The sequence below is a fragment of the Apodemus sylvaticus genome, chromosome 11 (assembly GCF_947179515.1).
Source record: "Apodemus sylvaticus chromosome 11, mApoSyl1.1, whole genome shotgun sequence".
NCBI lineage: Eukaryota > Metazoa > Chordata > Mammalia > Rodentia > Muridae > Apodemus > Apodemus sylvaticus.
The window spans coordinates 4,407,847-4,421,101 of record NC_067482.1 but is presented as its reverse complement, the minus strand read 5'-3'; the positions used below and the strand labels follow the sequence as shown (position 1 = coordinate 4,421,101).

The window sequence follows — 13,255 nt, the reverse complement described above, 5'->3', positions numbered from 1 at the left end:
GTGCATGTGCTTGGGGCATGTGTAGCCAGAAGAAGATGCCAAGTGTTGTCTATCAACACATAGGCTCTATCTCCAAACCACCATTCCTTTTGAGGCAGCATCTCCCCCTGAACATAGAGCTCCTGTTTTCTTGGCTAGAGCTCATGCTTTCTTTGGCTTTACATATCCCAGAATACCTGGTGGCCTTCAGGTGATAGAAGAATGTCTAATAGCTCTTCTTATTACTTAATTCTGTGAACTAGTCCACAGACAGCCTGTAAAACACCGTGGGGTTTAACGTGCAGAAAAGTCATGTCTGTTTAAGAAAATAAACTAGTACTCATCTATATAAAATGCATACTTAAAATTGCAGGCTCTAGCCAGTTTAGAGGGTATGGAGGAGAAGGGGAAGAGGAGGGAGAGAAGGGGGAGAAAAGAGAAGGGGGAGAAAAGAGAAGGGGAGAGAGGGGGGAAGGAAGGAGGGAGAGAAAGAGAGCGAGCGAGAGAGAGAGAGAGAGAGAGAGAGAGAGAGAGAGAGAGAGAGAGAGAGAGAGTTTTAGGTAGAGCAATTCAGTTCTTCAGCAAACACTGACATGAGAGCCTAAATTTTTAAGTTCTGACACATCTGGAGATAGCATCAGACCCCAAAGGCTCAGTCTCAAACGACTGTCCTGAGCCTAGCTTCCGATGCCCATCATAAGAGGTGAGTTCCTAACCTGATTCTAGCAAGCATGGCTACAAATGGGAAGTTCCCCAGGACCCTGTTCCCAGGTTCTGTCATTGCTAGAATTATAGTGGCTTTCTTTCTGGACAACTTGTTTATTACTAAGGGACAATTGGCCATCCAAATGATGAAGCTGATATTCAAGGCAGGAGCTGGAAGATTCTGGGAACACGAGATTCTATCCTGTGAAACTCTGTGAGGTTCCAGCATGGGGACGTGCTCCCAATTATCTCTGTAATGTCCGAATTACAATGCAGTGACACAGGCTGTCACTCAGTCCCTGCCACAGCTGAAAACCACCCTCACCACCATATACCTACCTTCCATGATGAACCATTGGCTCCTCTAAGCCAAACAAAGCCTTAATAAAACCCCTGTCACTGATGGGTGGAGGAGAAAATCTCACCTCGCAAACCTAAACCGGAGGCTTGGCCCCACCTGGACGCCAGTCTTCGAAGGCGTGGCTTTCCACAGAAGGCCAGGTGTCCTTGATAAGGGCTTGTTATAAATCACAGAAGATCCCTGTCCCTCTAGGAACTGAGGACAAAACCCATAATATAGAGGATCTCCCATATCTGTCATCACTTACAATGAGGGATTTGGAAGTTATGAGTCAGGAAACATAAATGGAAATTAAAATGTGTATTTCTTAGGCCATGTGTAATGGCTGTATCGTGTAGTAGCTGCTTACCTATCTATCACTGGCTCGCCTGAACGGTAATTCTAAGGAGTCTGTCTCCCAGAGCCATACCTTACGATCCCTCATTACGGAGTTTGCTTCTGTTTGGAGATGCGAGTTGTCAGGTTCCTGACAGGCTCAGGCTGCCTGTCCTCTGCTTGCTGCAGTGCTTCCCACCATGCTGGATTCTTATCCCGTGGGAGCTGTAAGCCTGGCTATGTTCTTCTGTAAAAAATTAAATAAAAATTTCAAGTTCCCTTCTCATCCGTGTTTTGCGGTTAAAGAGTAAGCAGTATAAGGAGGAAGACCACCCTTGGCATGAGGGCGTGTTTGGGATGGGCACGACAGGGAGAATGAAAATGAGCACAATTTCAAAAACTGCTGAGTGAGCCCAGTTGGCTTAGTGGGCAGAGGTGCTGTCCCGTGGGCCTTATGGCCTGAGTTCCGTTCTGGATCCACAAAGATCCTGAGGAAGTGACTACGTGAAACAACTACACAAAGCTGTCCTCTGAGCTCCACATGTGTGCAGTGGCATATGTGCACACACACACACACACACATGCACACACTGTGTTTTAAAAAGAAAATGTTTTAAGGAACTACTGAAAAGTTACACCACTACTAGTCAACAGGTTGGATTCTAAAACACCTATTTCTTAAAGGGTTGAGAGGTTATGTCTAGCCTTGAAGTCAGACTTGTCTAGGCTCACATCTAGCTCGCCCGAGGCTCTGTGACCTTGGTTAGCTAGAAGAGTTTAACGGGCTTTGGCTCATCCTGTGTCAACAAGAGACACCAACACTGTCTATTTCATGGGTAGCTTTGGTAGTTTTAAATAAGCCAATGCACATGACGCTTCTATTGAGTCCGTAGCATGTATCCCACACATACTAGTTCAAAATTATTTCCAAGTAAAATTTCACGACAACACGGACTGGCCAAACTGTCTTGTAAAGGATTTGATCTACAAGTGCTTTTCTTAATTCTGATCCCCTACCCCTGTGTATATAGTATGTGTGTTGTGTGTGTGTCTATATGTGTGTGTAGTGTGTGTATATGTGTGTGAATGTGGTGTGTGTGCTCTTTATGCATGTAGTGTGTACATGTGTATATGCTGTGTATGGAGTATATGTGTGTATGTAATGTGGTGTGTGTGTGTGTGTGTGTGTGTGTGTGTGTGTGTGGGTGTGTAGGTATACTCCTCCCACTGAGCTTCAGGGATTCACCCAGTTCAGGTTCCCAGGCTTGGGCTGCACTTTTACCAGCTGAGCTGTCTCCTGCCCTGGATCCAAAGTTTTAAAGTCTCATATTTTCAGATCATTGGGTCCATTACTTTTAGGTCATCTGTCTGGTACACATTCAGCCGCCATAACCACATGACCTCTCAGGGAACTTCCTGTTCTTCCTGCTGTTTCTGTGGGTTTGGTGGTGTAAAGTCAAGGATTTCAAAGCTGTAGCTCTGGGTGGAGTTTTATCAGGCAGCCAGAATTCACTAAGTGCTGGTGTTTGCAACAATGTTAACAACTGAAACTTAAAATAGGATGTTTTCTATTAGTCCAGTTCCTTCTCAGACCCTTTCTCTACCCAGGAAGGGCCTGGATAGCAGAGACATTGAGCAGAGAGAAGATTCTAAGTAAAACCCTACTGGTGGTTTTGACTGAGAGCTTAAAACTTTACTTTCGTTATTACCAGGCAAGATCAACTGACATTAAAAGCAAGACAAAACAAGCTCAGTAGGTTCACCCTAAGGAGTAATTTCAGCATTGAAAACAAATCAGATGTTATAGCTGTACCTGTATAAAATACTTAATTTTAGTGTAACTATTTTAAAGTAAGATTAAAATTTTTGAAAGTTATCAAGTTAACATACAAAATCAGGTTTCAATTTGGCATTTTCATACGTATTTATTATTCAGTATAAATTCTTTACTAGCTACAGGATTTTGATTTCAAAGTAGGAGCTATACTGAAAGAATCAATATAAACTGAAATTGGAAATTACATTAGGATTTAATAGAAGGTCCTAGGCTAGGTATTGATAACAGACATGAAGATAAAATTCCTGCACAGGAGACAGTCCTAGACTTGATGGTGAAGCGGATACGTAAAAATAAATACTGTGAGAAGACAAAGAAGAAAAATATATTTTCCAGGAAGGTGCAGGCACCTGACAGAAAGTGATTAATTGTGTCTTTGAAGAACAATGACAGGTTAGGGATTTCTGTACAGTTAATAATAAAACAACACAACAACATTATCATTTCCACACCATCAAGATATGCCCCTAATCTCACCTCACCCCTAAAGACTGGTCTGGGGGAGAGCAGGAGTTCAAAGGTGAAGCTAAGGACTACATAGCTAGGCACACAGAATCTGGGCCCAGACACTACAGTTCCTTACCCTGGACCTTAGCCTAGTCCAGAATAGCCGTTCTGTTCTCTGTCACAAGCAGTCTGCACTTAACGTATATCTGTGTAAATTTTAGATATAGAGCTTTAATCTGGAAGCTCAAATAAAATGTCAAATTGCTCCAGGAGAGAGGGCTGGCTGAAAATGAGGCCATCGTTTCGTCCCTGGCTCAGAGTGGGAGGCAGGGGTTGGAGAAATGCACATAAGATATGAAGACAAGATAGAATCCCAGGTTAACTAGCCAGCAGCGGCCTCATCTCTCGCCAAACTGAAGATGGAGACTTCTGATTTCAGGTGTTTGCCAGATTCCCTCGTCCATAACTTGTGAACACCGGAGAGTCAAGGAAAGATCGCTCATGCTTTTCTGAGACCTCTGGGACTCAGTCCTCACACGCTGACTGCCTGGTGGCCGATCTGCCCCGTGCTTTTATAGGGAGCTTACTAAGTGCGCGGTTGTGAGTTAAGGTAAGTGGAGTGAAGAGACCAGACTTGGTGCTTGCAAGCTACCAAAAACGAAGAGATGCCATAGCAGTATGGTGGAGTGGCTTTCTGACTAATAACTCTCCATACTGAACCTGCATCATCAACCCCCTGTCAGGTTCCAGGGAGATCTGGATACATTCAGACAGCAGCTCTGGAGACGTTTTGATGGAGGCATGCACAGCTCAGTTCCAAACTTCAACACTGTACTTATTTTGCTTTTCAGGGTAGCAAAGAGTAACGATTTCAGCAACTGATCCCACACGTTGAGTGCTTACAAAGTGAAGCCCCGGTCCCTTTCCTTGGCGCTTTACGCTTTCTGCATGTTGTGGAATTCTCCCAGCACCCTGCAGTACTAGTCCTAGACTCCTGAGAGGGATGTGTATGAAGGAGCCGGCCTTCCTCCAACCTACAGAGGAAGTGCAGAGGAAGCCTGATGCACCTTCACCAGCAGCCCCGGGTTTGCTGCATCCTCGGCAGTGGGCTGGCCGGCCTAGGCTTACAGTAAGGATGCGAATGACAGCGGAGAATGCTGAAGCCCCGTGGGGAGAACAAGACACTGCGTGGAAGGTTTCCAGCTTTAGGACTTGCTTTCCGGAGATCTGTGCTTGGTCTTTGCTGCTCTGGTGATCCAAACTCAAGGCCTTGAGACACTAACCCTGAGCTACAGCCCACCCCAGTCCCTGAGGTAGAACGTTTGAATTTAGAGTGACCTTGTTGAGTATTTTTGCATCTACCTGCGGCCTTACAAGGTACTAGTATCTCTCCCGCCCCTTTCTCTTTCTTAAAGCAAACTACTAAAACTGGTCTCTGCCTTTCCCCAGAGGCACAAACCTCTTCTGCTTCCTTCAGTAGAACACTCCGTCCTCGGCTTGCTGGCTTGTCCGAGGTTAATGATGTTGGTACAGTAGTGATTCCCTGAGGCCCCCGGGGTTTAAGGTCGTCTGCCAGAGCCAGCAACTGCATTGGGATTAGAGGTAGTATATATAGGATTTTATTCTGTGAGCAGGAAGAACAGTTAGGTGCCTAAGGGGTGGGGGAGATAGGCTCCTCCTCCACACCCCGCTTTTTATCATGGCTTGGAAAATGAGTGCCTTCTATAAACTCGCCATGCAGGAGCACACAAGCCAGCTAATGGCTGCTGGCTGCCCATTTCTGTCCTCTTCTATGCCTCCCAGACTGCCAGGACAGAGTAGTTCTTTATCTATCAAGTGCTCTGAGGACAGCCAGCTGGTTACTGACAAGCTCTCTCTCTCTCTCTCTCTCTCTCTCTCTCTCTCTCTCTCTCTCTCTCTCTCTCTCTCAAGACTGCTACAGTTATCTTGTCTGCACATTTTTCCCCCAATAGGCAAAAATTTTTTTAGGGAGCTGCCCGCTTTCAAGATGCTAGTTTGTGCTTTTGAACTACAATCGGGCAGAAAGATAGGCAGAGAAAGCCATGGTTCAGATTAATGGGTGGGAGAGAACCCCTCCCCTACACCGTCTAAACAGGTGGTTTGGGGCACATTGCTAACTCTTGCACACACACACACACACACACACACACACACACACAATCCCCACCTCTGCCCACACAGAATCGTAGGAGGAGTTTTCATTCGGAATGGCACCTGCTGCTCAGAGCCCAGAAGCCCATCTTGCAGGGTCCAGCAATAGGGGACTCCTGCCAGACGACACCAGGCTTGAGCTTGTCCAGGGGCTTGAGGCTTTGTAAAAACTATGGACATCGGATTATTTTTGTTCTCCTCTGTTCCCCTCAGTATATCCCACCGCTCCCTCTTCACCCGTTTCCTGGACCTTTCATTCCCTGGGGATGGGTTATCTCTATCCTGACCCTCTGGGAGTTCCCAGGAGGGCTAATTTTAGCGGCGGCCGCTCTGCTTCAACTTAGCCCAGGGAGGAGTGGGGTGTAAGAGCGCATGACGGGCTCACAGAAGCCACCGCTTTTTGGCATTGTTAGGGTTGCACACAGGAGGCAGAGGACTGAGCTTCCTTGCTGTGGCAGCCAGGTGGGAGGCTCCGAGCAGCGCAATCATCCAGCCGCGGAGAGGTTTGATTTCCCGCTTGGGAACGCGGTGCTCAGCGGCCCGCCCAGCGCAGGCCCGCCTGCCCTGGCCGCCTGGTGGTCTCGGCAGAGGAGGAAGTTCCCGGGCACCGCTGCCTGCGTCACAGCGGGGCTGGCACCGCGGCGGCGGCTCGGCAGCCGGCGGCGACCCCGGGGCTGGGCGCTGGGCGGCGCTGGCTGCCGCGGGCCAGGCGGCGCGCGGGGCGGCGCTGGAGGCGGCACCGCTCGCAGGCGGGGAGGCACCGGGAGGAGGAACAGGGCTGCGGAGCTGGGGCGTTAGCTGCGTCCCGGCTCAGAGCCCGCGAAGAGGACGAGGACCGAGGCGCCACCGCGGCCGTGACCAGCACTCTGGGCGCGACAAGCCATGAGCAGCGACGCCGTGGTCGCTGGCCGCCGCTGAGCCCAACCCGGACGCAGCTCGCCGCGCCCTGGCACCCTCTTCTGCGGATACCCTCGCCCCCCGAGGTAAGTGCTGGGGACCCGCGGAGGGATGGAGAGGGACGGCCGGCATCCAGCCACTAGACTCGGTTCTCTGGGCGCGCCCCAGCTTGGATGCGTCCACCCTGCCTCGTTCGTGTCCCTCCCTCCCCAGGGCTCTGGGACAGGCACAATGTGGGCGCCTGCCTAGCGTGCGGTCCGGGGATCCCGCTAACCCCAACCCCACCCAACCCACGCGGGCCCTGGCGTCCGCGCCAGGGACCCCCAGCCCGGCGCCCTGTACAGCCTGGCCGCCGCAGGTTCTGGGGACTGGGGGAGGGGCGTACTAGGAGAAAACGCGGTCGCCGCAGGGATGGCCCGGGCGATTCTCCTTCCCTACCTTCAAAATCCCGGAGATGCTGGGGCCTGGTTTTTCTCCCCAACTCCCTCGCCTCCCTGGGAGATGCCTGAAGTTACACTTTTTGAGGAAGGAGGGGAAAATCGAAGGTCTCCATAGGGATCCCGTGAGCACCAGTCCACTCACCTGCAGGTCCAGAGGGGCGGGAGGGGCTGCTCCGTATCCTAAGACCCCGGAGGCCAGGTGTCTAGGCCAGCAGCTGCGGCCAGGACCTCTGCCTTCATCCCAAACTGAACCTTAGCAGGCTCTTGTTTTTTTCTGGTTCCCATCATAGAGGTGTTTGGGATGGAGTTAGCCCCTTGGGAGCCCTAGGGTGTGCTCTGTAGACTCTAAAGCCCTTTTTTTCCCCAGGAGCTAATGTTTCCCTCCCCCCCACACTTGGCTGTATACCTCAGATTTCAGTTATTTTAAAACCCTTCAAGTTACCTTTCCTCACAATGGCTCAGCCCACACCTAGTCCCCATGCTTATGTGGATGGCTTATTAAAGGGTGAGGGCAGAACTTTACTGAGTTTCCAATTCCTTAAGCATTTTAAACTCACAACAAATTAGTTAGGAAACATTTTCGGATTCCCATCCTCCATAAAGTGAAAAATATGACTAATTGATCTTTGTGGGAGTGCCCGGGTTTGGCTCAGAGAGCCTTATTACCGTTAGAGGTCTGTTTCACTTCTACAGACTGCAGTAGCGTGCAAGCGTGGCCTTAGCTAACGGTCACATTTCTGCCGAGTATGCAGTGCTTTGCTGAAGCCTGGATGAGGACTTAGAGTGGACCGGAATTAAGATGCCACCCGGGTGGCAGAGGAGTACAAGCGATTCTTAATCGCTTGGTTCATGCAGTTCTGCATCACTGCCCGCACCCAAGCTTTATACGCGATTCTCTTTATTTTCTGGTGAGTTGTAGAAAGCCACCAAGCCTCGTTGTAGTCTGAACTTGATAGACTTTTACTCAGATTTACACTCCACAATAGATATGTAGACAGAGCTATTATATTAGATCTACACATCTCTAGTCTATGAAACTTGAATTTCTTATGACTTAAGACCAACTGGGAGATGGTGTGGGGGGTTAGTTTTTGCAAGTACAAACATTTCCCTCTTTTATATTCTAGATTGACAGCAGGTAGGGGCCGCCATCTCAATGCCTGTAAAAGGTGGTAAACAGAATAAACTGTTTCTCATAAGCAGAAAGGCCTGAATTAGTTCTAACTACATTTCGTTTCTCAGATTGACAGGCGCTTTGACAAACTATTGTTTTTGTTTTTTGTTGTTTTATTGGTCTTGTGTAGCCCAGGCTGGCCTCAGAACTTCTGATCTCCACAGTGCTGGAATTTTGGGAGCATCACCTCCCCATTTATTCAGTACTGAGGACTGAATCTGAGGCTTTGTTCAAGCTAGACAGTTTATCAATTGGGCTACATCATCAAGGAGTCTTTTTTGTTTTTTATTTTTTTAAAGAGGAGACTTTTTAGTAAAGAAAAAGTTGTAAGAACGCTAACAGAAATGAACAACTTAACACTTATGGAACGTTTATCTTTTAAAAACGATTCAGAGTCAGAAATATCTTAACTCCAAATGCCCAGTTGTTATCAAATTATTATGTTTGTTCAATTGATTGAGACAGGATTTCTTGTATAATACTGGCTGTCTTGGAACTTGCTCTGTTTAAGACCAGGCTAACCTCGAGATCTTTCTGCTCTGCCTCCAGAGTGCTGGGATTAAAGGTGTGTGCCACCATTGCTTGCCAATGATTTTTAAATCTTTTGTAGTACTTTATAGTCATTTGGCACCATGGTAAGAAAGCCCAAGTTTAAAGAGAAATGAGATAAAAGTTATATTTATTTAGCAAGACTTGTGTTAATAGTTTGACGACACTTCTGTTATGTAAACTGGCTGGCCTGGTGTCACGCCCATCCTAAGAGGGATGGTACCCTACCTACCTTATAGAACGGAGCTCAGAATTTGACTTGGCAAATGCCACGCTGCTGGGGTACTCAAAGTGAGTGCAGCCGGGCCCCTGAGTGCTTGCCCCAGTTTGTTTCTAGGCACAGCCTGGCTTTGCCGCCACCCAGTCTTGCTTCCCAGTCCTGGCAACCCTCCTGCCTCAGCTTCTTGAGTGATAGAAGTACACACATGTGAGTTCACCACATCTGGTTCTCTTTAGTTCTCCATGTCCCCATTATCCAAAGGCTTCCCCCCCCCAATATGTTTTTAAACTAACCATAACACCTGCAAAAGAAAACAGAAATTAAGAGCATAAAGTAACCTCTCTAGAGTTTGCTGTGCCCCAGCTCATCTGCAACAGAATTTGAATGTTGAGTAAGGACAGTCTATTTCCAAAGCCTATGTTCCTTTGACTGATTGCAACTAAGTACATAATTTGAAGCTACCCGGTGGACCATTCTGCCCTCTCTCATCAGCTGTTCTTGGCTACAGTGTCTCAGGGAGGACACATTCCCAGGACTTCCCCCCAGCTGGAACGTCGGCTGTGTCTCTATCTTGGTCCATCTGTGAACACATACAGCACCAATGAGGTTGGCACTACTATGCAGGTGTCATGGAGGTGTCTTGGACTCCACTTCTTTTAAATATAAATGATAACCAGGCATGGTGAGACACACCTGAAATCCCAGCACTCAGGAGGCAGAGGCAGGAGGATTTTTACCAGCATAAGGTGAGCTTGCTCTCGGCATTGTAAGTTCCAAAGTGATCTGGGCTACATAGTGAGGGCCTTTCTCAAAAATAAATAAGTAAATAAAATATAAAGAAAAACATGGTAGACTGTATACATTGTTTTAAATTGGCACAGTATACAGAGTGTAGCCTCAGCTTAGAGTAGTTGCTGGACAGTTCTGGCTGCTCTGAAAGAAAGGTATTCAAAGGGTCTCACATGATTGAGCTACACTGGGCCCTAGTTTCCTTGTGTAACGGAGTTTTAGAGCCTACCTCACTGCATGAATTAGATGAAGCCGGGCATGTAGAGACAGCTCCTGTCTCCTAGCGGATGAGCAGTACAGATTCCGCCTGCCTAGAGCTGACTGGGATCTCTACCGTCAGCTTCGGTGTCTTTTACTGGACAGGCTGAGGACGGCGTAGCCACAGGCTCCATCCTCCCCAGCTGCCCTTGCCCTTGGGTTAACTGCTTTTTTTTTTGTTTGTTAGCATATCTAACTTTTGAATCACATCCTTTCTCGAAGTCTTGACTTAGAAACACACACTCACCTTTTTTTAGTGTGTTTCTTTGTTCTGCGCCACACATTTCAAGAACTTACTGAAACTGTTTCCGTGGCTTGGAATGTGTATGCTTTGGCAGACAGGCTTTCCTGTGTCTGCCACTCCAGGTCTCTCAGCTTAGCTTATCTCACAAGGCCTGAGGCAATGCGGTATCTCCCCAGCACACACCCCTCCCTCAGCCGTAGGCAATGCTAAGAGCTAAATGCCTGCTCTGACCCTTTAGTTGGTCCAGTTATATTCAGACTAGCACGTTAATGCTTTAATTTTTTTCATGTTTAATGTTTTCATGTTCATAGTATGTTTCCAGGTAAAAATACGACAGAAGGCAGTAAGTTGTTTGAGGTGGTAGACATTTTTCTATGCTTAGTTAGGACAGCGCCTTGATGGTTCTTATGTCCTAAACAAAAGGCAAGGCATATATTTGTATGCGGTCCTCCGCATTGTAAGAAAAACAACACAGTACTCGCTTACCATATAGTTAGTGGCACCTTTGTCTTGTGATTTATCTCAAGCCTCTTACTTATTTGTGTGTAGGGGTGTGTGTGTCTGTATGGACATATGTGATATGTGTGGGCACATGTGTGTGCGTTCCCGTGGAGGCCTGTGCATACCCACATGTGTGTGCCTTCCCGTGGAGGCCCATGCACATCCACATATGTGTGCCTTCCCGTGGCGGCCTGTGCACATCCACATGTGTGTGCGTTCCTGTGGAGGCTCATGTACATCCACATGTGTGTATGTTCCCATGGAGGCCCGTGCACACCCACGTGTGTGCGTTCTTGTGGAGGCCTGTGGTTCATATTGGAAGCCTTCCTTGAACTCTCTGCATTTTATTCACTGAAGCTGAGTCTCTTACTTGAACAGGAGCTCCCAGTACAGCTAGCTAGTTTGCTTCTGGGATGCCCTTTCTCCACTTCTGAGCTCTGGAATGACAGGCAGGCCACGGAACCCACCTGACATCCACCTAACACTGAGGATCTGACTCAGTTCCTCCCACACAGGGTAAATGCACCTACCCAGTGCCTTCCTTAACTCATTTAACTAGTCTTACATCTATGGAAGGTTACAGTTCTTAAATAAAGCCTGGCCTTTCAATGCCAGGTAAGAAAAGTGCACTTCATTAATAAATTGCTCCCAGGGTAATGTAATAAACATCATTGGATTATACACCTGTTGAGTACCTTAGTATCAGATAGCCCAGGGATCTGTTAGCATCAGATATCCCAGGGATCTGTTAGCATCAGATATCCCAGGGATCTGTTAGCATCAGGTAGTCCAGGGGGCTGTTAGCATCAGATAGTCAAGAGGGCTGTCTTTAGTTAGGAATGCCTTTGCCACAGAACAAGGTATGCCAACCTCGGGAGATTTTTGAGGTTGTGAGCAAAGAAGAGTTCAGACCTTCGGATATAATGCTGTGTGCTGGACACCGCCTGACTCCTGGTCATTCCTGGACTGTAAACATGGGGAAAGGAGGGTTGGGACCCAGTGGAAAAAGATACAGAGAAGCTAACATGGCCTTTAACAGCTAAGGTGGATGTGGAAGTGCCCCTCGTCCCCAGGCCCTGTGGCTAGTGAGGAATGCAAGAGAGGTTCTTTAGAAAGTTTGTTGGGATTCTATGGCGAGAACCCAAGGTCGGGAAGTGGAGAATGACTAAGCCCTTGTAGTTATCAGACATGGAAAATGCTGGACCATGTACTTAGAAGAGCTGCTTCTCTTCACAAGCCTTACAACTAATTGAGGAACGTTCTCTGATGTGGGTGTAGGGTTTGGTGGGTGTGACATGCAAATGAGAACTCGGCTTTCAATTCTTGACCTTTTTTAAGCTGCGTGCACCGCAAGCTCGAACTGGGCCACACCCTCCACTCACCTTCCCTGTGCGGGCTCTGGGAATAGAAAGATACACATACGACTCTAGAGTCTATAATATGTCTTACCAGAGAGCTGTTGATAGAAAAAAATATAGTACAGGCTCAGAAAAGTTTAGCAAACTTCAGAAATCAGCTGTCAGAAAGATTTTGGTGGGAGGGAGAGATGGTTTCTCTGTGTAGCCGTGGCTGGCCTGGAACTCAGCCACCACGCCCAGGTTTTTGTTTTTTTTTTTGTTTTGTTTTGTTTTGTTTTTTTATAGCTTAGGAAAGTCACTGAAAATGTTTCACATGCTGGAAGTGTTTGAGTTAGAGCAATCCAGGGTTTGCTATGTGTTCTGTAAAGAATCTTTTTCAAAGACCCAGGAAAAGAAAGCTATTCCCAAACCAGACAAAACAGCAAGGTAGAGCATGGCGGGAGAGTTAACCAGGCGAAGCAGAAACAGCCAGAGGCCTTAGACCGCCAAAGGTGTGACTGTGAGAAAGCTTAACAGTCAGGTCCATTACGCTTCTGTGGACCGTGGCCCTAGGTCAAGTTGTTTGTCTCCCCACCTCGCCCCCTTGTTTCTACCTAAGCAGTTTTTGCTGGAGCAAGATGACCCCTGTCTTGGTTCTTTGTTATAGAAGTCATAGAAAAGCCATTTGAAACTAAAAAGGCATACAGAATAGACAATATATGAATATGTTTTTATAAATGTGTATGATTTGTTTGTTTATTTGTTTTTGAGACAGGATTTCTCTGTGTAGCCCTGGCTGTCCTGGAACTCACTCTGTATACCAGGCTGGCCTTGAACTCAGAAATCTGCCTGCCTCTGCCTCCCAAGCACTGGAATCAAAGGCGTGCGCCACCACTGCCCAACTGATGTCTTAATTTAAAAATCCTCTGCAATTATATTGTTATTTTATAGTTACAAGAAGCATACTTAGCTAGACCTGGTGGCTCATGCTTTTGATCCCAGCGTTTAGGAGGCAGAGGCAGGTGGATCT

The 13,255-nt window shown here is 47.6% G+C and overlaps 1 protein-coding gene across 2 annotated transcripts in view; it reads left to right on the top strand.

Annotated features, from left to right (window-relative positions):
• The first annotated feature begins 6,700 nt into the window (after positions 1 to 6,700).
• Lrrc8c (leucine rich repeat containing 8 VRAC subunit C) overlaps positions 6,701 to 13,255 on the top strand; it is a 96,732-nt gene continuing 90,177 nt past the window's right edge. Inside the window, exon 1 of one of the 2 annotated variants that reach the window (XM_052199763.1) lies at positions 6,701 to 6,799. The gene's annotated coding sequence lies outside the window, so the exon portion shown is untranslated. The remainder of the gene's footprint in view (positions 6,800 to 13,255) is intronic. The other variant, XM_052199764.1, reaches the window with a different exon arrangement.